This window comes from Bubalus kerabau, chromosome 12 (assembly GCF_029407905.1).
Source record: "Bubalus kerabau isolate K-KA32 ecotype Philippines breed swamp buffalo chromosome 12, PCC_UOA_SB_1v2, whole genome shotgun sequence".
NCBI lineage: Eukaryota > Metazoa > Chordata > Mammalia > Artiodactyla > Bovidae > Bubalus > Bubalus kerabau.
The window spans coordinates 23786828-23810350 of record NC_073635.1 but is presented as its reverse complement, the minus strand read 5'-3'; the positions used below and the strand labels follow the sequence as shown (position 1 = coordinate 23810350).

The 23523-nt window shown below is 40.8% G+C and overlaps 1 protein-coding gene across 1 annotated transcript in view; it reads left to right on the top strand.

Annotated features, from left to right (window-relative positions):
- NHLRC3 (NHL repeat containing 3) overlaps positions 1-23523 on the top strand; it is a 46676-nt gene that overhangs the window by 11720 nt on the left and 11433 nt on the right. The gene's annotated exons all lie outside the window — the stretch shown is intronic.

The following is a 23523-nucleotide window of genomic DNA, read 5'->3' as shown; positions in this document are numbered from 1 at the left end:
AATAAATTTGTAAAGAGCATTATGCCCAAATAGGTCAAAACAACTGTATCAAAAAAATTAACTGTAAATTACCATGGCTAAATGCAAGTTATATACATTTAAAGACTCATGGAGGAAAGCCGTATTTGGCAACAAATTGTCTAAAAAAGATTTGAAAGGTTTGTTGGCCAAAAGTATTACAAGCCTTGTTAGGAAACAATTTGTTGCAATCTCAGATAACAGTAGGTGTAAATATAATGGCAAGTTTATAAGACAGGATAGTCTGTGATCCTGGTAAACAGATCTGAGGTCTTGAAGTTTCCTTTGGAATGCCACATTTTAAGGGAAAACCTCACAAATAGACTTCAGTCCCAAAGCAGGTGACCAAGATAACACAGTTAGGAAATAATTCTGAGACCTTGTAAGGTGATCCTGTAGTAGTAAAGGACTCCGTGAGCTTTCCTCTAGAACTAAGACAATGAACAGAAATAGCACAGTAGCCAATTGGCCCAGCCCAGTGAAAGAAAGTGAAGTGAAAGTCCCTTTATTGTGTCAGACTCTTTGCGACCGCATAGACTATATACAGTCCATGGAATTCTCCAGGCCAGAATACTGGAGTCGGTAGTCTCCCTTCTCCAGGGGATCTTCCCAACCCAGGGATCAAACCCAGGTCTACCCATATTGCAGGCAGATTCTGTACCAGCTGAGCCACAAGGTTAGCCCAAGAATACTGGACTGGGTGGCCTATCCCCTTTCCAGTAGATCTTCCCGACCCAGGAATCAAACGGGTTTCCTGCATTGCAGGCAGATTCTTTTCCAACTGAGGCAGTGCAATGGACTGTGTTAATACTGCAAGTGGTAAAGCTTATTGGTACAGAACTTGAAACCTGGAGTTAGTTTGACCTGAGTTCTGATCCAGGCCCTGCCACTTACTGTATCATTTTGAGGCTCTCTGCTTCATTTTTCTGATTTGTGAAATGGAAATAATAGTATTTTCCTCATAGGATTCTCGTGAATACAAATAAGATCATGCTTGGAGAGCATTATATTCAGTCCCCAACACACAGGAAGTACTTACCAAGCCTGGAGAGAGTCTCCTGCAGTATTTAAGCCAGAGATGGGCAGTCATGCCACCTTGAACCCTTACACTGGGAAGAGGACCCTCCCTATTTATGACTCTTGTGTTTAGTCACAGTATTGAAAACTAAACGTATAGTTGTGATAGACTAAGGTACCTATCACATAGAAATGCTATTTTTTTAAACAACAGACTGTTCAGTTTGCATTAAAGCTGTTTATCAAACCATCAGATACGTACGTGCCAGTTACCAGGAATCCAGTGATAGGCAGGGTAAATTTCCTGGAATTTACATTCTGCTTGGGGGGAACAGAACAGTTTGAGTGGAACAGTAAGACACTGATTAGAATTTGTGGTGCATGTTAATGCTTGATTGGCTAAATAAACAGAAGAGCTAGGTGCTTGCTTCCTCAGCTTTGCGGCATCTACAGGTGATGTGGTATGGTCTGGCCAATGCGGCCCTGGGACTTCTGGAAGATCATCTGGTTTCTTGGACTTAGAAAAATGTATCTTTAGCACCATCTTCTCTTGAACTTAAATGTGATGCCTGGAGTGACAGCAGCCCTTTTGGAACCATAAAGCAACAGACCAGTACTCTTAAGGAAGGCAGAAGGCTGGAAGGAGTGTGGATTTTTACAATTGGGAAACTACCGAACTGGTCTTCTAGTTCCTTTCTCCAGACTTACAATGTGAGATAATTAAATAGTTACTTAAGCCTCTGTTAGTTGAATATTTTCTTGCAGATTAAATTATACCTAAGAAATTCAGTGTTGAATTAACCTATATTAATTTGGGACGAATGGATATTTTTATGGTTTTAAGGGTCTGTATCTAAGAAAATAAGTCACTCTGCTTTTGTGTCTTATGTCCTTTCATAAGATTGCAGTGGTGTTTTTTTTTAAAAAAATACACATCCCGGACCTTTCTTTTGAGACACATTTTGATTCTTGTGTTGAATTTATCCTGTGTGTTTATTAATAGTAGTTACTATAGTAGGATTTTTCCCCCCATTTCCAATTAGTTTTTGGTGATATAGAGGAAAAGTATCAATTCTTTTTGCATATATCTACTCACCTTTATAAGTTTTACTCATCTTAATTAGTTAGTGGAGATATTCAGATATTCTAGGTATACCATTCTGAAAGTAAGGGTGAGTATACATCTTTCAGTATTTTTATTGCTTGTTTGATTTTTAAACTTTAATTGCATTAGGTACACTGTTCAAAACAATGTTGAATGATGGTTATGGTATGGAATACCCTTATTTCTGATTTTAATGGAAATGGTACTTCACCAATTTATACAGTATTTGCTATTAAGTTTTGATAATTTTAATAATTAGGTTTTTCAATGTCTTGGATTTTTCTTTTGAGGGGGAGGGCATAGGATCGTAGTTTCCCCACCAGGGGTTGAACCTAGGCCGCTGCATTGAAAGCACTGAGTCTTAACCACTGGACCACCAGGGAATTCCCATCTTGGAATTTTATTAAAAATACTTAAATGGAGAAGGCAGTGAGTGGCACCCCACTCCAGTACTCTTGCCTGGAAAATCCCGTGGACGGGGGAACCTGGTGGGCTGCAGTCCATGGGGTCATTGAGAGTCGGATACGACTGAGCGTCTTCACTTTCACTTTTCACTTTCATGCATTGGAGAAGGAAATGGCAACCCACTCCAGTGTTCTTGCCTGGAGAATCCCAGGGACGGGGGAGCCTGGTGGGCTGCTGTCTGTGGGGTCGCCGAGTCGGACACGACTGAAGCGACTTAGCAGCAGCAGCAGCAGTTTTATACAATGGTTTTGGGGATTGATGTTTGCAATATGTTAATTAAAGTTATAGTATTTTCCACATTTATTGTTAGAAAAAAATTTACTTGCTCCTAATTTCTTGCTTGGGATTTTATTCTTGAAAGAAAGAGGGCAGTAGAGTTCCATTTAGATACACTTCGTTAGATACACTTCGTTATATACACTTCCACCCATTTTCAAAAGGAATTTGAGTTTCTTCACAATAAAATGTTTTAAATATGTTAATGTCAAAAATTGTGTGAGATGAGGAAAGTACATTTATTCAAAACCTAGATTAATAATAGGTACAGCAATTAAGCAGTAAGTTAATTCTAAACTCTCTTGTAGCCATAGTAAAGAAGGAAACATGAATATGAAATTTTCATCTGATACAAGGAAGTAGATCTGTTTTTAAGAAACAAAAACTTTTCCCCCAACTTTTCTCATCATGAGAAGACTGAAAAGGGACACACAGGTGTGATAAAGACATGAGCTACCCAGGTCACCTGTGTTCCCTCCTCCCCCATCAGTAGACTTCCAGAACCTGGAAGACTAGCCAGGGGATGAGTGAGCTCCTGGGCTTGGGTGTGAAATTTAAGGCTCACCAAAACACTCATCAAGATAAATGATATTTTAAGGCAGTATTTTTTTTTTTTTAATGCAGAAAACCTCTGATGAAGAAAGTATCAGACTTTTAAATAAATACAGGATTCGGCAAGATATGTATGAGGTTGAGGCAATGGAGGCCACATTATACAAGTGGAGGGTTAGATCCTACTTTCTTTTTTTTTTTTTAAGTTTTTGGCCATGCCATGAAGCCTGTGGGATCCCAGTTCCCCTACCAAGGATGGAGTCCGTTCCCTCAGCAGTGAAAGCATAGTCTTAACCACTGGACCACTAGGCAAGTCCCTAGCTTATTTTTCTGTTGTACCTAGTTTATTTACTTTGTGTTGAACCTGATACCCCAGCAGTGAAAGACCAGACCTCCAAGGAAGTCCCTGGATCCTACTTTAATTTAAAATGTTGATATTGTCTTCATTTTTTGTAGCTTTGAATTTTAGAATGTTGTATTAAAATATTACTTACCTTGATTACCATATTTTGGGCACCCCATTAAATTTTGTGCCCAAGCAGAGGGCCTCACTTGCCTCACCCTTATCTGAATTTTTGGAAGAAAAGAGACTGGAAAACCGATCGGAGCCTGAGGAATAGTCCTGGGGACTGACGAAAGACAAAGGAAGCCTCACTAAGAACGTCCCAGATCAGACTCCTTTTCATGCATTATTTCATCTACAATTACTCGCCAAGGCAGCTATTAGCATAATGGTTTATCTAAGGAACCCAGTGTCAATGTGGAAGAGTAGAAAGCAACCGAATGTGGTTTCACCCAAGATCTACGGGCCCCAAGAGCCTTGCTGTTCCCACTGTTGATAACAGGTGCCTCCTCGTGCTCAGCAGAATTCTTGACATTTGCTCCACCTTTCAGGTCAGAAGCTCTACCATGTGAAGACAAAAATCACAATGAGAAATTTCACTTGAAGCTGCCTGAGATTTTAAACCCTAGCTTTTCTCCTCCTGATGCTCTCTAAAAAATAACTCTTCTTCCTGAGTTGCTTGTATGTTCAAGTAAGAAGCTTCTGACAGAGTGGTGGTGGGATGCACCCTTCTCTGTATTGGTCTGCCACGTGCTGGGCCACAGCATTGCTGAGACAGAAAGGGCAGTCAGTTAAGTGAATCCAGTGGCTGTGAACACTTGTGTTATAAATCTGGCCAGTTACGGTAATTCATATTGGGTGTGGTGAGAAGAGAACTGTGTTTGGAGTCTGAAGTGAAGTTGACTGCCAATACGTGATTTTGAATCATTTATTCATTTCTCTAGGGCTTCAGATGGCTTTTGTATGGGATTTTTTCCATGAAAATATGATTGTGTACAATCCTGCCTTCTTTTAATCCCACCTGATCCATTGATTTCAGTGTTGACCATCTGGTGATGTCCATGTATAGAGTCTTCTCTTGTGTTTTTGGATGAGGGTGTTTGTTATGACCAGTGCGTTCTCTTGGCAAAACTCTATTAGTCTTTGCCCTGCTTCATTCCGTATTCCAAGGCCAAATTTGCCTGTTATTGCAGGTGTTTCTTGACTTCCTACTTTTGCATTCCAGTCCCCTATAATGAAAAGGACATCTTTTTTGGGTGTTAGTTCTAAAAGGTCTTGTAGGTCTTCATAGAACTGTTCAGCTTCAGCTTCTTCAGCGTTACTGGTTGGGGCATAGACTTGGATTACTGTAATATTGAATGGTTTGCCTTGGAAACGAACAGAGATCATTCTGTCATTTTTGAGATTGCATCCAAGTACTGCATTTCGGACTCTTTTGTTGACCATGATGGCCACTCCATTTCTTCTGAGGGATTCCTGCCTGCAGTAGTAGATATAATGGTCATCTGAGTTAAATTTACCCATTCCAGTCCATTTGAGTTCGCTGATACCTAGAATGTCGACATTCACTCTTGCCATCAACTTCCTGATGTTCAAGCTGGTTTTAGAAAAGGCAGAGGAACCAGAGATCAAATTGCCAACATTTGCTGGATCATGGAAAAAGCAAGAGAGTTCCAGAAAACCATCTATTTCTGCTTTATTGACTACGCCAAAGCCTTTGACTGTGTGGATCACAATAAACTGTGGAAAATTCTGAAAGAGATGGGAATACCAGAACACCTGATCTGCCTCTTGAGAAATTTGTATGCAGGTCAGGAAGCAACAAAAGAACTGGACATGGAACAACAGGCTGGTTCCAAATAGGAAAAGGAGTTCGTCAAGGCTGTATATTGTCACCCTGCTTATTTAACTTATATGCAGAGTACATCATGAGAAACGCTGGACTGGAAGAAACACAAGCTGGAATCAAGATTGCCGGGAGAAATATCAATAACCTCAGATATGCAGATGACACCACCCTTATGGCAGAAAGTGAAGAGGAACTCAAAAGCCTCTTGATGGAAGTGAAAGTGGAGAGTGAAAAAGTTGACTTAAAGCTCAACATTCAGAAGGTGAAGATCATGGCATCCGGTCCCATCACTTCATGGGAAATAGATGGGGAAACAGTGGAAACAGTGTCAGACTTTATTTTTCTGGGCTCCAAAATCACTACAGATGGTAACTGGAGCCATGAAATTAAAAGACGCTTACTCCTTGGAAGGAAAGTTATGACCAACCTAGATAGCATATTCAAAAGCAGAGACATTATTTTGCCAACAAAGGTTCATCTAGTCAAGGCTATGGTTTTTCCTGTGGTCATGTATGGATGTGAGAGTTGGACTGTGAAGAAGGCTGAGCACCGAAGAATTGATGCTTTTGAACTGTGGTGTTGGAAAAGACTCTTGAGAGTCCCTTGGACTGCAAGGAGATCCAACCAGTCCATTCTGAAGGAGGTCAGCCCTGGGATTTCTTTGGAAGGACTGATGCTAAAGCTGAAACTCCAGTACTTTGGCCACCTCATGTGAAGAGTTGACTCATTGGAAAAGACTGATGCTGGGAGGGATTGGGGGCAGGAGGAGAAGGGGATGACAGAGGATGAGATGGCTGGATGGCATCACTGACCCAATGGACGTGAGTCTGAGTGAACTCCGGGAGTTGGTGATGGACAGGGAGGCCTGGCGTGCTGCGATTCATGGGGTTGCAAAGAGTCGGACACGACTGAGTGACTGATCTGATCTGATCCATTGATGAAGTACATTGTGATTTCAACATTCACATGGGGAACCTGGGCTCAGTCAATACTTCTACCAATTGCTAAATGTAAATAAGGCATACAACCTATCTTGATCAAACCTATCAATAAATGACTGCATAGGGCTAGCTCCACTAATGACTTCATCACTGCTTTTTGTGGTGATCACTGGGACATCTATCAGGATTGTCCTGTCATAAATAGAGGATTACTATGAATAAATGCATTGTTGTTCGTCTTGTTTGTACAAGTTCTTTTGTGAACCATAACCATTGCCTAAGAAATCATTTGACTTCCAAAACTAACGTTTTAAGAATCAGACTGGACATAGTCTTTCAAGCAGAATTAATCAAATAGCTCTTTGCACCTTAAGAGCTGAGGCACAATTTGGTTGTATTTCTTTCACCTTTGTATACCCAAAGCCAGGAACAGTGCCTGGCTGATAGTGGGTTCCTCCGAAGACAAAACATAGTTGTTTTTGCTTGTTGATTCTATGCTTAGAAAAATAAACACTCCAAACATTAGGCTCACAAGCCTCTCACCCAGATAAATATCTATATGCCCTTTGGCAAATAGGGCATGAAACAGAGCGTTCACCTTGAAGAGGAAAGGGTTGGACTCAGAAAAACTGGTGATTGATGTTAATCAAGTTTTGCCTTATTGGAGCTTATTTAGATCAAAGACTAATTCTTGCCATTTAGCTCCATTTTCTAACATTTAAGTATTTAATCTTTTAGGAGGATTTTCTTTGGAGGAATTTATTCTTCAACAAATATATTATTTCGGATATACAGGGTCTTAAAAATGTTGAAGACACTCTCTTTAAGGATATCACAGGCTAATGGATAATAGAAACGTGTAAGGAAAGAGTTAAATGTAGTTAAATGTAACTATAGGAATATATTCAAGCAGAATATGGGCATACATTGGCAATGTTTAACTCTGATTTCCTGAGTCTAGGAGAATTTAGTAAAGAAGCTTGAAATTGGTCTAAAGGATGAGTAGGACTTATCCAGGTAGAAAAAGAAGAGAAAGACATTCCAGAACCAGGGAAAGAATCTCCAGAAATATATAGGGACAAAATCGCATAACGAACCTGCGTGGGTGCTTAGTCGTGTCCGACTCTTTGTGACCCCATGGATTGTAGCCCACCAGCTCCTCTGTCCATGGTATTTTCAAGGCAAGAATACTGGAGTGGATTGCCGTTTCCTTCTCAAGGGACTCTTCCCGACCTAGGGATGGAACCTGGGTCTCTTGTTCATTGGCAGGCAGATTCTTTACTACTGCAACACCTGGGAGCCGTAACAAATTTAGGGGGTTATAAATAGCTTAGTATGGCTGGAAAAAAAGATTTTTTGAGATGGTGGGAGATTGCACAGAGAATTAAGTCAGGGACCAGGTAATAGTCCCTGACACCAGGGAACTCTGTGTCTGCTTGCTGAGTGTTGACTGAATTCTCTTAATCGGAAGCTCTCCACAGTGCTGAAAGATACAAGGTACGGTGGGGGTCATGTTCCCATCAGTATGAGTGGATCCTGCAGAGTGCTTCATTTCCTTTCATCCATGGAATTTGGTTTGGCTTCTTCCTCTTAAGAATTTCAAACCTGGCTGTGCATTAGAATCTTCTAGTCGTAACTTTTAAAAAATACACATTTCTCTTTCTCTTCCACGTCTTCCATCAAATCAACGTACTGAACAGTCCCAACCAGCCATCCCTGAACTCATGTTTAGGGGCTTCTTAAGTGGAGAGACATTGACAAATGTGAAACAGAGGTTTAATGTCAAGGTAAAATTTACTACTTGGGGAAGGTCACATTGTCACTGTGGGCTTTTCCAGTGGCTCAGTGGTAAAGAATCTGTGTTCAATGCAGGAGACCTGGGTTCGGTCCCTGGATTGGGAAGATTCCCTGGAGGAGGAAATGGCTACCCACTCCAGTATTCTTGCCTGGAGAATCCCATGGACAGAGGAGCCTGATGGGCTATAGTCCATGGGGTTGCAGAGGAATCAGACACAACTTAGTGACTAAACAGCAACATTGTCACTGCAGGTAGGGTATTTGAGAAGGAAGATAAAAGGCACAAATGACCAATGGCAGGGATTCTCCAAATCATTGTCATAGTTTAGGCCAACTATAAAGAGGGTCTGAACTAAAGCAATCGGATATAAGGAAGAAAATAAATATGAGTGATCTTAATGACTTTAGAATCTATGGCACTTGGATTCCATAGAACTGTATGAAGAGAGAGAGATGGTAAGGGATTAAGAGTGACTCCAGATGTCCAACTTGAGTTTTATGGAAAAGGAAATGGAAGATTCTTAACAACTTTGGAGAAAATGGCAATGACCTTAATTTGGGACATTGTTTCAATTTGAGATGTTTGTGGTATATTTATCATCACATTTCTTACAGACAGTTGTACATCCCAGCCTAGAGTTCTGGAGAGAGGTCTGGGCTGAGGATAGGAATTTGGGGGACATCTTTGCTTACGTATAAGTGGAAGTGAAACCAGTAGGTGATGTCACTCAGAGTGGAAAGAGTAACAGAAGACTGAGAACCAAAGTCTAAGAGTCAAATTTTAAGAGGAGCTTAAGAGAGAAGAGTTAGCAAAGGACACGGAAAAGGATCAGCCAGAATGATGGGAAGAAATCCAAGAGAGAGCAACATGACCAAAGTCACAGGAGCCAAAAGAATAACTTCAAGAAGAGGATGTGGTCAGCACTTAAAAACATGCTTAAGACACATCAGATGAAATGACCATTTGGTGAGCAAAGAGAAGGTTATTAGCAACTCTGGTGACAGCAATTTCAGTTTAACAATTAGGAAAAACGAGCCAATTTGCTGTGGGTTGAGAAATCAACTGGAAGTGAAGAAGAGATAAGGAAGGAGCAGTTACTTTTTTAAGAAGTTTGCCTAAAAAGAGACATAGAGTGGTAGCTAGCTAGAAAAGATACAGAATTGAATGCACATATGTGTCTGGTTTTCACATGAGAGAATAGTAAAGATTTGCTGAGAGGAAGACAGAGTTTGAAATTTTCAGTGAAAGGATAATTGATAGAGGAAGAGAAGGGAGTCTGGAATGCGGAGTGGGGTTTACCCTAGTTTTCCTTATGGTTTCATCTCCTTCCAGTCATTTGGGGGAAACAAGAGACTGTACCATAGAAGAAGGGAAATTTTCTTTTTTCTTATCTCCCCACCTGTATCTTCCCATTTTCTTCTCTAAAGTGACTCCATCCCACTTGCACTCCCTTTACACTTTGAAGACATACCTTTCATAGGCACAGAGATTTTGTGGCGTTTTATGTGGTAGCATGATAAAAGTATTGTCAATAAAAGTATGGTAGTGATTAGTATAAATTCCTCATTCAAAACACACAAAACCATTGACTTAACCTCAAAAACAAGGTAGAATTGAAGTTACTGTTCATTCAATGACCTTACGAAGATCATGGCATCTGGTCCCATCACTGCAGATGGAGACTGCAGCCATGAGATTAAAAGACGCTTACTCCTTGGAAGGAAAGTTATGACCAACCTAGATAGCATATTCAAAAGCAGAGACATTACTTTGCCAACAAAGGTCCATCTAGTCAAGGCTATGGTTTTTCTAGTAGTCATGTATGGATGTGAGAGTTGGACTGTGAAGAAGGCTGAGCACCGAAGAATTGATGCTTTTGAACTGTGGTGTTGGAAAAGACTCTTGAGAGTCCCTTGGACTGCAAGGAGATCCAACCAGTCCATTCTGAAGGAGATCAGCCCTGGGATTTCTTAGGAAGGAATGATGCTAAAGCTGAGACTCCAGTACTTTGGCCACCTCATGCAAAGAGTTGACTCATTGGAAAAGACTGATGCTGGGAGGGATTGGGGGCAGGAGGAAAAGGGGACAACAGAGGATGAGATGGCTGGATGGCATCACTGACTCGATGGATGAGAGTCTGAGTGAACTCCGGGAGTTGGTGATGGACAGGGAGGCCTGGTGTGCTGCGATTCATGGGGTCGCAAAGAGTCGGACATGACTGAGCGACTGAACTGAACTGAAAGTGCACTTTTTATTTTTTGCTGCATCACAGAAATTGGCAGTCATCCTTCCCAAACATACTTTTTCCTGTTACCCTTGAGAGTATTTTTTAAAAATTATGTATTTATTGGCTGCACTGGGTCTTCGTTGTGGTGTAAGGGCTTCTCATTCCAGTGGTCTCTGTGGCAAAGCCTGGGCTCTGAGGCATGGGGGCTTCGGTAGCTTCGGTCTGGGGGCTCGGTAGTTGCAGCTCCTGGGCTCTAGAGCATGGGCTCAGTGGTCGTGGTGCACAGGCTTTAGTTGCCCTGTGGCATATGGAATCTTCCCGGAGCAGGGATTGAACATGTGTCCCTGCATTGGCAGGCAGATTCTTATCCATTGTGCCACCAGGGAAGTCCTCCTTGAGAGTATTAATTGAGGTACTTCTGAAGGGAATTAAAGTCTATCTCTGTACTATGCTGCCCTGTAGTCAAGTGAGCTGAGTTAATATTTCATCCAATTCACCATCTTTTTCTCATTTTTCAAAGTGAAGAGACAGATCACTATGGAGAAAATGTGTTCTCATTGTGGAAGTTTTAGGTGTCTGCAGAGCCTAATGAGGGCACTGTGCATTATGGATTTTATATATTAAAGAATCACACCCTTCCTAAGTGTAAAATTATTCAGGCACTCTCTGTTGGTATCATTTTGGAAGTTGTCACACAAAGCGTGGGAAATAGAAACAGCACATAAAGATAGACACAATGTACCTCAGGAAATCAAGAGTTTAACCTCAAAGGACGTAACAGAAGAGGCAGTATTTGAACCCAACACACCCAGATTGAGAATGCATCTGTGGTATCTACTATGTCCCTTATCTTCTAAACCCTCCTGGCAAAGGTGGGATGCCTCTTCAGTGGGACAGGAATTTCTGCAGACACTGTTTCAAGTCATTTTTAGAGTTTTATAGCTATAGCTCCTGGGCACTTCTGAGAACCTCACAGTGAAAATAAAAAAATTTTCCCCAGATTCTCCCAAACTGCCCAAATTAAGATCTGTTATTTGTACCCTGGAGATGAGTACAGAGTTAGACTTGGGGAAAAGTAACCTCTTTCTGGCTATGAGTCTGAGGAGGCTTGGGAGCTGGTAACCTGTCTGGTTATGCATGAGCGCCATGGTTGGGTGAGTTTTCTTCCCTCTGAGCTTCTGTGGTTGAATACTTCAGTCTTCTTTGTCTGCATTCCTGTTGTCTGATGAGGTGTACAGATTCCACAAACACGAGCCTCTGTAGATTGCAAGGTGAGCTTATACCTGAAGAATGTAATATTCATATTCAGCATCAAAGAGCGAAATATCAAATGAAGTAAAACAAAAAGAAGCAGCTGGTAAAGAAAAAACCAAAGCTCAAAGAGGCTAAAATAGGAGCTTCCTAATACTCTTGCAAGGGCTTCCCAGGTGGCTTAGAGGTAAAGAATCCGCCTGCAATGCAGGAGACACAGGTTCAATCCTGAGGTCAGGAAGATCCCCTGGAGGAGGAAATGGCAACCCACACCAGTATTCTTGCCTGGGAAATCCCATGGACAGAGGACCCAGGCGGCTACAGTTCATGGGGTCGCAAAGAGTCAGACACAACTCAGTGATGAAACAACAGCAACAATACTCTGGCCACCCCCAACAAGTGTTCTATGATTCTTTCTGTAATGTTCTCTTGTCATTCCTTATCTTGCTTATTTGCAATTTCCTTCTCAAAAAAAATCAATACGTCCAGAGCTATATTTCTCTTTCCAAAGAACCAATGTTTGCCTTAGTTCATTGTTTTTGTAATACCTTGGTTTTTCTATTTTGGCTCTTATTCTTTCTTCCCATTCTCTTTGGGTTTATTTTCTTCTTTTTATAACTTCTTAAGTGTATGCTTAGCTCATTCTTTTAATATTCTGCTTGTATTGCATAATGGTATGAATCTCCATCCAAATTTTCATAGGTAGTATCTTAATTATAATTTGGCTCCAAATACTTTATTTCCATAATGATTCTTCTTTGAAGTCTGTTCTTAAATTTATAATTATGAGGGACTTTATCTTTGCATTTCTGATTTCTAACTTAATTGTGTAATGGACGGAGAAAGTAATATGTTTGATACAGACTATCTGGTATATTTAGACAGGGTTTTTAACCATGTATATGGTCAATGTTGTTAAGCTCCATTTATGCTTCTGAAGAGTGAGAATTCTCTGTTGTCATTAGATAAAGCTTGCTAATTGTATTATTTGAATTTTATTTAATTTTTTTCATCTCCTTGAGCTATTAATTAATGGGAGAAATATGAATTTGTTTATTTTCTGTAGATTTCAATCAGATTTTGCTTTATATTTTCTTATATTCTCTCTAAACTATAAAAGAGCCTCAGGAGTATTAAAGAACATAAACCCTGGAGTAATTGATTTCCATTGATTGAATGTATCATTAGTTGGATTAGATTAATTTGAATATTTCCTCCCGCTTTCACTTTTCCAGGCTTTTTAGCCTGAGGCTCGTTTAATGCCTTGTTACTTTTATGGTTCCATTAAAGTCACCATGCCCAGGGCAGAGTCTTGTGAAAGGAGGCAGGAGCTGCTTCCAGGAGATCTCCAGCCACCCGGATCTGGACGGTGCCTGCTTTCTGACAGCTTTCTGTGGAGGTCTGCCTTTTCATTAGCAGGATTTGTCACCTAACGGGGCACCCCAGCAAGTGGAAGGGGCGAATGGGCCCTGTGTCCACACACCTTCTTACACAATCTGACATAGTCAAAGAGGTAGCAAAAAAGGCCCTGCCAGCCCATCAGATGAGTTGAATTTAATAAATTCTTCTAGTCATAATTTAATGGCCTTTTATTCCCCATCTCATCTTCCTTGTTTCAATTTTTTCTCCTGATTCCCCTTTATAAACCCAAGGAGATACACTGGGTCATTGATATCTGTGTTTTTTTTTTTCCTTTTGTAACAGTTAATTTTTTGGAGATAATTGTAGCTCTCAGAATTACAAAAACTGTACAGTGTTCTTACACGTGCTTTGTCTTCAGATGGACATCTTCCCTAACCGTGTATACCCTTGCCTTACCTGAGCATCTTTCATGAGCACAGTACATTTATCAAAAGAATAGAAATTAACCCTGCTATAATATTATTAACTGAAGTTAATAAAATAAATAAGACACAACCAGATTCACCAGGGTTTCCATTAATGTCATTTTTTCTGCTCTAGGCTGTGACCCAGGATCTCACATCACATGTAGTGGTCACATCTGCTCCGTCACCTCCAATCTGTGACGGTGCCTCCTTCTTCTCTTGTCTTTTATGACTTTGATACTTTTCATGCACAGTTATTTTGTGGAATGTCCCTCACTTTGGATTTGTTCGATGTTTTCTCATGCTGAAGTCCTGCCTTGTTGGGAAGGACTGGACAGAAGCGACGTTCCTTCCCCAATGCACTGTTATCAGGAGTACCTGACGTCAGTATGGAGCGATCATCATATCAACCATGATCACTTGGCTAAGGTGACACCTGCCAGGAAGCTCTTCTGTAAACTTACTACTTTTCCCTTTGTAAATTGCTACATATTTGTAGGGAGACACTTTGAAACTATGCAGATACCCTGTTCGGACTTAAACATTTCTCCAGGCTACCCACGGTCTAGTCTTTTGGGAACATAAAATAGAAGCTCAGAGGCTCTGAAAGTTCCTCCTTCCTCCAAAAAAAGAATCTCCCACCAGTTCAGCTTACAAGCTTCCCTCGAAGGTTTTCAGTTTCCTTTTCATTTTGGTCACAGAGGAATTGCTTCTTACTGTCTTACAAGCTCGGTGAGCACACTGGAAAGAGTATTTGTGTCTTGTCCATTATTTCTCTGTGTTTTGTAATGGAAGATTTTTTTTTTGGATAATTCAAATATCCTGCTGAAAGCGATCCTTGCTCTGCCCACACGCATACACTGGCACTGATATCCATGTCCATATTTTCAAGGCCGTCATTACGGCGGCTGTACTTTCTGAATCTAAAACCAAGATTCCTCTTCTGAAAAAAAAAAAAAAAGGACTCCTTTTGATTTGTGAAAAATTTTTATGGGAAAAGACTTAACAATTGTGTAACACTTTTCATATAAAACGTTCCATGCATCAAGGGAACTCTACTCAATGCTCTGTGGTGACCTAACTGGGAAGAAAATCCAAAAAAGAGGGGGGATATATGTGTACATGTAGCTGATTCACTCTGCTGTACAACAGAGACTAACACAACATTATAAAGCAATTGTAGTCTGATAAAAATTAATAAAAACAAAAAGAATTGCCATTGTATATACATTAAACTGTGTGATTAAATATTGTCACTTTCAGTCATTTTTTAAAAATAAGATTACCTAAAATTGAGACAATCACAGAAAAGACTGGACATATGTTCTCTGCACCTCCGGCTCATTAATCACGTTGCTCACCTTCTGCATTTCTGTTTTGGGCACGTGATCTCTTACAACACAGTTGCATCTGTGGAACATCGAGCTCCACTGTTTTTCTGTAGTTGATGATGATGATATGAGCGAATAACTACTGTTTCTAAACAATGGATAGATACACAGTATACTCAACAAAATTGTTCTTAACAATTCTTAAAAATTGTTTTGACAATCTCCTACTACAATTTTATTACGTCTCCCATGTCTGACTTCTATACTCATACTACCGATACCCTTCCTGCATGTTTCTTTCTCTAGAGCTAATTTTTTTTTGACTAGTGCCATCTGTCATTATAACTCATCTTCCATGCTGAGTGGCTTTGCATGAGGCGATTGCTGGTTCCCTGGCCACTTGGACCTCACAGTTCCCCATGAAAAACCAGAGGACCCCACTCTGGCTGTATTCAGATACCTGACTCATCTGAATTTCCTGCTGAGATGGAAACCTGTGATGGAAAGTCAATCAAGTGCTTTCTGTTTAGGCTGGAGTAGAGGTTGGGTTCTGTGTGTGTATGTGCGTGTATGTGTGTACATGCAAGTGTGCTCATTTGGAGAGTGAGGCTAAGTCTCAGCGCGCAAGAAAGCAAGGAACAGATGGTGCTGTCAGTTCCAGGCACCGCACAATCGCACACCATATGAGCATTCCCCAACAGTGCTGCATATGCAAACCCAAGCTGCCAGCAATCCCTCTGATACTTAAATTCCCAGAGCTCCGAGAGAGCATATTGCACTGCATTCCTCTGAACAATAAAAATTACTTGACTTTCTGCCTTCCCTCTACATTCCTTCCCACACCCTGCTCCCTGGGGCTAGTTGGAGAGGAGCTTCAAACTAAAATGTTATGAAATCGAGTCTTTAGTCATTTGTTCTCTAAGGTAAAGCAACACTGACACACAGCGATGTTAGAAATAAACGAGTGGGACTCATCATCATAAACGTGAACATTATTTATTCACTGAACAAGTAAGTGAAAATCTCCCTTTATGAGCAAAAGCCCATATGGAGTAGACAATTTTATTTTTTAAGTACAATTCCTGCCCTCAAACCAGTAATCAATCAGAGATGATAAGATACACAATATAACCAAAATATGAGTTGGAACATAAACAGTATAAAGTGAAAAAGAGTTTACATGAATGACATTGTTGTTCATTTCAGGATAAACCTTATGGAAACAGTAACTTTGAGTTAGGCTTTGAGAAAGTCAGAGTTTAGGTATAAGACAAGGGGGTATAGTTTACTAATAAATTAATACAAATTATACACATAGTCCCAGATCTATTGCCATCACTAGTTGTTTAGCCAATGGAAAATTAAAACGAAAAAATATTGTATTATCTAGTTTGGAGATTCGGACATTTTATTCTCAGTGAAGACAGTCAACTGCAACATGTTCTCTGTTTGAAAGCTTTCAGTTTAACTGGAACTCATACATTGCTGCTTGAATGTAAACTGGTACTACCACTTGGAAAAAGTAAAGCTGAATTTAGGCATGTCTTATGATCCAATAAGTCCAACCCTATGAAATAGTCATCAAAAGGCATAATCTAGAATATTAATAGCATTATGTGGCCCCAAACTGGAAGCTACCCAAATGCCCATTGACTTTAAAAAGTGAAGACTGTATCATGGAATATTCACTCAATGGAATATCATATGGAGATAAATGGATGATATATATATTTGTGTGTGTGTGTGTGTGTGTGTATACACACACAGATGAATCTCTCAGGCATAAAGTTGAGCATACAAGAGAATAGATAATGTATGATTCCTTTTATAAGTCTTTTGTGCTAACTGCTATGGACTGAATTGTGTTGCCCTACATAAACTGTCTAAAGTAATCTGAGCTGTTACAAGTCAGAGTAATTGTCACCTTGAGGAATAGTAAGTGGATGGAAGCACAAGGAGGGGCTTCTGAAGTGGCAGTAAATTTGCAATTTCTTTTTCTAGGTTCTGGTTAAATGAGTGTGTTCAGTTTATGAAAAAATATCAAACTTTATTTTTATGAGACATCATACACTTTTCTATAATATATTTAATTAAAAGCCTTAAAATATTTTCTTAAATCAAGATAACCTAGATTTCTCAATTATAAAGCATAGTAGGCTTTAGTAGAACTTCCTCTTGATCTTTGAAATCTAATTCTTTGTCTTATTATTATAAAAATCTGACTCAATTTCTAAGTCTCTGATGACTCTTCTAAACAGACAGTATGTAGTTTTCTTCAACAGTTGGGACTAAGAATTGACGCTCTTTAGGTTCTTCTTCTCTTTAAATGTTGTTGTATACAGTTCTGTCCTTATATTGCCTCTTTTTGCTTTCTCTTCCATCTCTACGTGATCTATCATCCACCTCATTGCTTCAGTTTCCACCACTGATACAAAAGACCCACATTTCTGGCGCTCTTTGTCCTTTGGTCCAGAGGCCTTACAGGCATCTTCACCCGGATGTGTCACAAGCCCTTTAAATATCACCCGTACCAGGTGGAGTTTGGTGTCTCTCACAACAAGCTCCCTGCCCTGTACTCACTGTCCTGGGGGAAGACCACACTGTCCAATTCAGTCGGACTGTCATCCTAGACTCCGCTCTCTCCCTTCTTCCTCATCTAATTAGTCCACAGCTTCTGGCACTTCTGCTCCCTCAAGAGTGCCTCAGACTTGATTCTTTTTCAGTCCCAAGTCCACTCAAGAAAGCCTAAATGACCCTCCTCCAGATTTTCAGCCAGCCCCTTCCTACACACCTTTTCCTTCTAAAGCCTCTATTTATGTAGATAATAAGTCTATTCTTCTAGTTTCTCAGAACAAAAATCTTTGGTTTGTCTTTGACGCATCTCTTACATATCCAGGTGCATAAGTCTATCTCAAAATAGATCCAGAATCTGACCATTTCTTACCACCTCGCTCCCTCATATGATCAACACTAGCCGTTCTCGTGCCTGTGTCTTGAGATCCACCCACCTTGTCCAGTGAGCTGTGCCCCAGTGTCACACCATTGTATGTGCGCACTCTCTTCTCATGCCGGGAATGCCTATCACTCACTTTGCAAGTTGAATAATTCTTTCTCATCATGTAAGGTGCACAGACACCATGGTCTCTCCAAGAAATCTGCCCTGGACCTTTCAGGCTGAGCTAATAGTCTATTTATCTTTATTAATATATTCTGAGTGCTGAGGACATTGCCTGCCATGTAGCTGGCTCTCAGTTCAATTCACAGAGGCTAATGATGAGCCAATCTACTGCACTGGAATAGAGCCCTGCATATTCCCTCTTACATTTCTTATAATAATTGTCACATCCTATTGTGATTTTTCATTTTCATGTCTAACTTCCTCACCAGGTTATGCGCTATTCAAGGTTAGGAAACATGTGCTTTAATCATTTACACATTCTCTGTATGCTCATAATAGTGTTCAAGAATGATTGCTAAAAAGTAAGAACACAAATGAGTTGAGAGTGCATTGATAAATATCTCATTCTCACTGCTATGGGCTGAATTGTGTTGCCCTAATATCCATATGTTGAAGCTCTAACCTTCAATGTGATGCTATTAGGAGATGAGGTCTATGGGAGTTAATCAGGTTTAGATGAGGTCATAAGGGGAGGTTCTTATGATGGGGATCAAATGCACCCCTTTATAAGCATTTGTGTCCTTATAAAAAAGACACAAGATTCTCTCTCTCCTGTGTTAGAACACAGAATCAGCTGTCTGAATACTAGCAAAAGAGCTCTCACCAGACGTCGATCATCCTGGGATCCTTATCTTGGACTTTCCAGCCTCCAGAGCTGTGAGAAAACAAATTTCTGTTGTCGAAATCAAGCAGTCTGTGGTATTTTGTTATGGCAACGTCACCAAATTAATACACATTCCATTTAAACTAGCTACTTCTAGTTAGTTAGTAGCTAATTAATTAATGTGCATGCTAAGTCACTTGAGGTGTGTCTGACTCTCTGGGACCCTATGGACTGTAGCCCACCGGGCTCCTCTGTCCCTGGGACTCTCCTGGCAGGAATACTGGAGTGGGTTGCCACACCCTTCTCTGGGGGATCTTCCCAACCCAAGGATCTAACCTGTGTCTTATACAACTCCTGCTAGCTAGTAGCTAATTAATTAATACTTCTGGATATAGTTGAGAACAGGGACTGGGAGCGTCCCTGAAAACACACATAACGGTTTGTCTGCACACTGACTTTTCTGGACGCTGCGTCTCAGCTTCTCAGTGTTTGGCACAATAAGGGCAAGACCAATCAGTCTGTCATAGTGCAAAGTCGCGAATTTCACTCTTAGCCACAACCAGTCATCTGACAAAAGTGAAAATGAATAACCCCACTGCTGTGAAATCAATCACAGGCCATTTCCTCCTAAGTAGACATCTATAAGTGCCATGTTTATAAATTAAGAGCAAAATATTGTTATAATATACTTGCAATTACTTTCCTGTAATTGACTATTAACGTTGGTAACTAATTTTTTTCCTCTTTGGTTGACTCACAGGATAGTAAATAGCTCTTTATTTATGTCACCACAAATAACTTAATTTTTGTAGTGAATTAGGTTTTCACGAATCTGAAAAACCAGTTTACTTAGTGTGTTTTTAGAAGGAATATTTCCTTTCTCCACTTTTCAATTTCTCTCCAGAGAGAATTTACCTGGCTCAGTTGATCCCCATGGAAGAAGAACAGGTGGCAAACCTATCTGTGTTTAGAGCCTTGGATTTAATATCGTTAAGTCCAGCATATGTCCATGGCAGATACACCAGGCGGCTGCGTTCACAGCACCATTTTCTTGGACTGTTGCCAACGGGAAGGTTGCCATAAACTGTAAATGTGAAACCAGAAAGGCCCAAGTCAAGCTGTAACCTCCTAACTGGTTGTCTGATTCTTTTAATTCGGAGAATCAATTGAATATTCAGAAGGGAGGACACTTTGAAGACCGATTTAAAACGGACCAAGTAGGCAATCATTCTGTAACATTTCCCCATCAACTTGCTTAGAGGAAATCTCGCATTAAGTCTGTGTGTCTTGCCTTCTTAGTTTGGGCACTAGTTTATTTCTTTCTTTTTTTTTTCGCAGTACAAAGTTACATTTATTTATTCATTTATTCTAAACTTTGTATTGGGGCATAGTTGGTTACAGCGTTGTGTTAGTTTCTGCTGTTCGGCAAAGTGAGTCAGCCGTATGTAAGCATATATCCCCCTTTGGGGATTTCCTTCCCATTTAGGTCACCACAGAGCATTGAGTAGAGCTCCCTGTGTCATACAGTAGGTTTCTCATCAGTTACCTATTTTATCCATAGTATCAATGATGTATATACATCAATCCCAATCTCCCAAATTCATCCCACCATTCTTTCCCCACTTGGTGTTCATGTCTATGTCTCTATTTCTGCTTTGCTAATAGGTTCATCTGTACCATTTTTCTACATTCCATATATATGTGTTAATACATGATTGCACTCGTTTATTCCTAAATAAAGAATAAGGAGGAGAACAATAGGTTAATGGTTGTGGTCCATGCTGTCAGTACGTAGCCAGCCTGGTTATAGGATGGTGAATATTCTTCTTAAAAATAAATGCAAGCAACAGCAACAACAGACTCAAAATAGAAAAGGCAAGTTCCACTAATTTCAGACTCATGCAGTTCGACACTATTACAGTGAAACAAAACCCGTGCCAGGGTGCTGCAGGCTCACAAGTCAGTGGTCTGCCTTTAGGTTCTTACTCCACTGTCTCATGCCGCCCCTATGTGTCTCCTGTACTGGATCCTCAGCTCTAACCCTTAGGAGCTCCTTTTTATTTGGGGGATCCCTGGGTTGGGAAGAGCCCCTGGAGGAAGGCATGGCAACCCACTCCAGTATTCTTGCCTGGCGAATCCCATGGACAGAGGAGCCTGGCGGGCTTATGGTCCATTGGGTCGCAAAGAGCTGGACACCGCTGAGTGACTAAACAAGTATTAGTCCAGGGCAGTTGGTGAGGCACCGGGCATCTCATTACTTGAGTGATAAAATATTTACTGCATCAAACTTTTGATGTCACACATTTTCTCTAAACAAACTCCCTCAGGCTCCTTAGTAAGAAAGAAAACCACAAAGTTCAATGTGCCACCCCATCAATGGCACATCCAGAATCTGATCCATCGAAATGGTACCTGAGTGTTTCTCCCCAGCTCCTCCAGGAGGGAAACAGCCTCTGTTGGAAAGTCTGAAGGAAACTGATGGTTAAGTTGTGCTTGGCTAGTCCTCCATAGGAGACCAAGCATACTGGCAAGAGAGAGCCAATAGAATCCAAAACTCGTTGGCTTAGATTTGCAGCATGAATCCATGTGGATGACGGTCCTCTTTGGCTGTCGTATTCTGCCACTGCTTCTTTTGGGCAAACCAGCTCACCAGCTTTGCTGTTCTGGCACTGTAGGACCGGCCAAGCAAGGAGGCAAAGCTGGCTGCAGCTGAAGCTTGACTCTCAGCAGACCTCTAACCCCTTTCTTCCCCACTTTGCACTGTGTGTGATCCTTAAAAACCGATCAATGAAAAGAGCCTACATCCAGGGACTTCCCAGTGGTCCAGTGGTCAAGAACCTGCCTTGCAATGCAGGGTACATGGGTTCAGTCCCTGCTCAGGGAACTAAGATCCCACAGGCTTCAGAGCAACTAAGCCCTTGAGCCACAACTAGAGTCCGCGCTCCACAGTGGAAGATCTGGTATGCTGCAACTGAGACTGTAAAGAAGGCTGAGCACTGAAGAATTGATGCTTCTGAACTGCGGTGTTGGAGAAGACTCTTGAGAGTCCCTTGGACTGCAAGGAGATCCAACCAGTCCATTCTGAAGGAAATCAGTCCTGAATATTCCTTGGAAGGACTGATGCTGAAGCTGAAACTCCAATACTTTGGCCACCTGATGCAAAGAACTGACTCATTGGAAAAGACCCTGATGATGGGAAAGATTGAAGGCGGGAGGAGAAGGGGACGACAGAGGATGAGATGGTTGGATGGCATCACCGACGTGATGGACATGAGTTTGAGTGAGCTCTGGGGGTTGGTGATGGACAGGGAGGCCTGGTGTGCTGCAGTCCATGGGGTTGCAAAGAGTCCTACAAGACTGAACGACTGAACTGACTAAACTAAGACTTGACACAGCCAACTAAATAAATTAATTTGAAAAAAAGAGAGAGAGACGATATCCAGTCTACAAGGCTCTCAGTTCAGACATGATCATCTTCTTAACCTGAAGTCAGGATCCATATGAATTAAGATTTGGTTTTGAATTTTGTCATATGCAGCATGATTTCCAGCTAAAATCCACTGATGATCACAATATGGTACTCAATGAAAAAGAAGAATGTGCATAAATTGAAAATGCAAACAAAACTTTATTTTGTTGGTCAAAGAAAATAACTGCAAATTTTCTTAAAAAGAGTGGTCAGGACAGGCCCACAGTGCTGGCTAATGACTCTGTTAGTCATAAGCGGGAATTCTAGAGCAAGAAAATTCTGGCTCTGTGTTTTGTTGCCATCTCCTCTTGGATTTCTCTAACTTTCTTTCCAAAGAGGCCTTTTAAATGCATTAAAACTCATATGCCCAAGTAAAATGTAATAGAGACAGGCTGAGCATCCACACCTATACTTAGACTTCCTGTAATTCTATTCCTCCAAAGGGTACCATTGAGGAGACATCTGATTAGCTATCAGAAGACACAACAGGAACCCCAGGGAAAGTCAGGTTCAAGTTGCCCCGATGTAATTACTGATGGGTTTAATTAAATCATGTACAAAGGCATTAAATATTTCAGCAAAGTCTGTTTTAAGTTGTTTTACCTCTTGGAAGACACTAATACGAAATGATTTTCTCAGGTAAATGAGGTTTAGCTGTGTTGGTGGGTTGAGCAGACACACAGCAGCTGCAGGTTTAATTAAACGTTTGCCTAACTGTATAAAAAGACAGTGATATATCTTCATAGCATCTGGCAGCTCCAGCATCCTCCAGCCATTCTTTAATTAGCATGCTGGTGAATTTAATAGAAAATGACTTTAACTCAGGAGCAGATGGCTCTTCCGAGTGACAAGGGGAATGGCAATCTCTGTCATGTTTACTTGGTCTGTGGCTTTCTAGTGGAAGGATCCCTTTGGAGCACAGTCCTGATGAAATCAGGGGTCAGGTTTAATATCTTCTGAAAGCAACCACGTTCGAATCTTCTTCAGTTGAAAACGTCCGACTTCCCAGCTTCCAGAGATGGTTTTCCTTTGTCTCTCTGTCTTCGTTTTCATATTTTATGACACTACTAGCCTTTCAGTTGTTGAGTTTCATATAAATTTTCAGTTTCTCCAAGGTAGATCAAACAGTCTGTCGGACCCAATACAATCTCTGAAATAATCATGATCAGAGTTTTAAAGCTTAAGAAGCATGAACCACATTTACTCCTAGATGGCAATGGCTTGAGAGAAGAAGGGAAGAAAGTATCTTTGCTTTTGTGTATTTCTTTTCTTT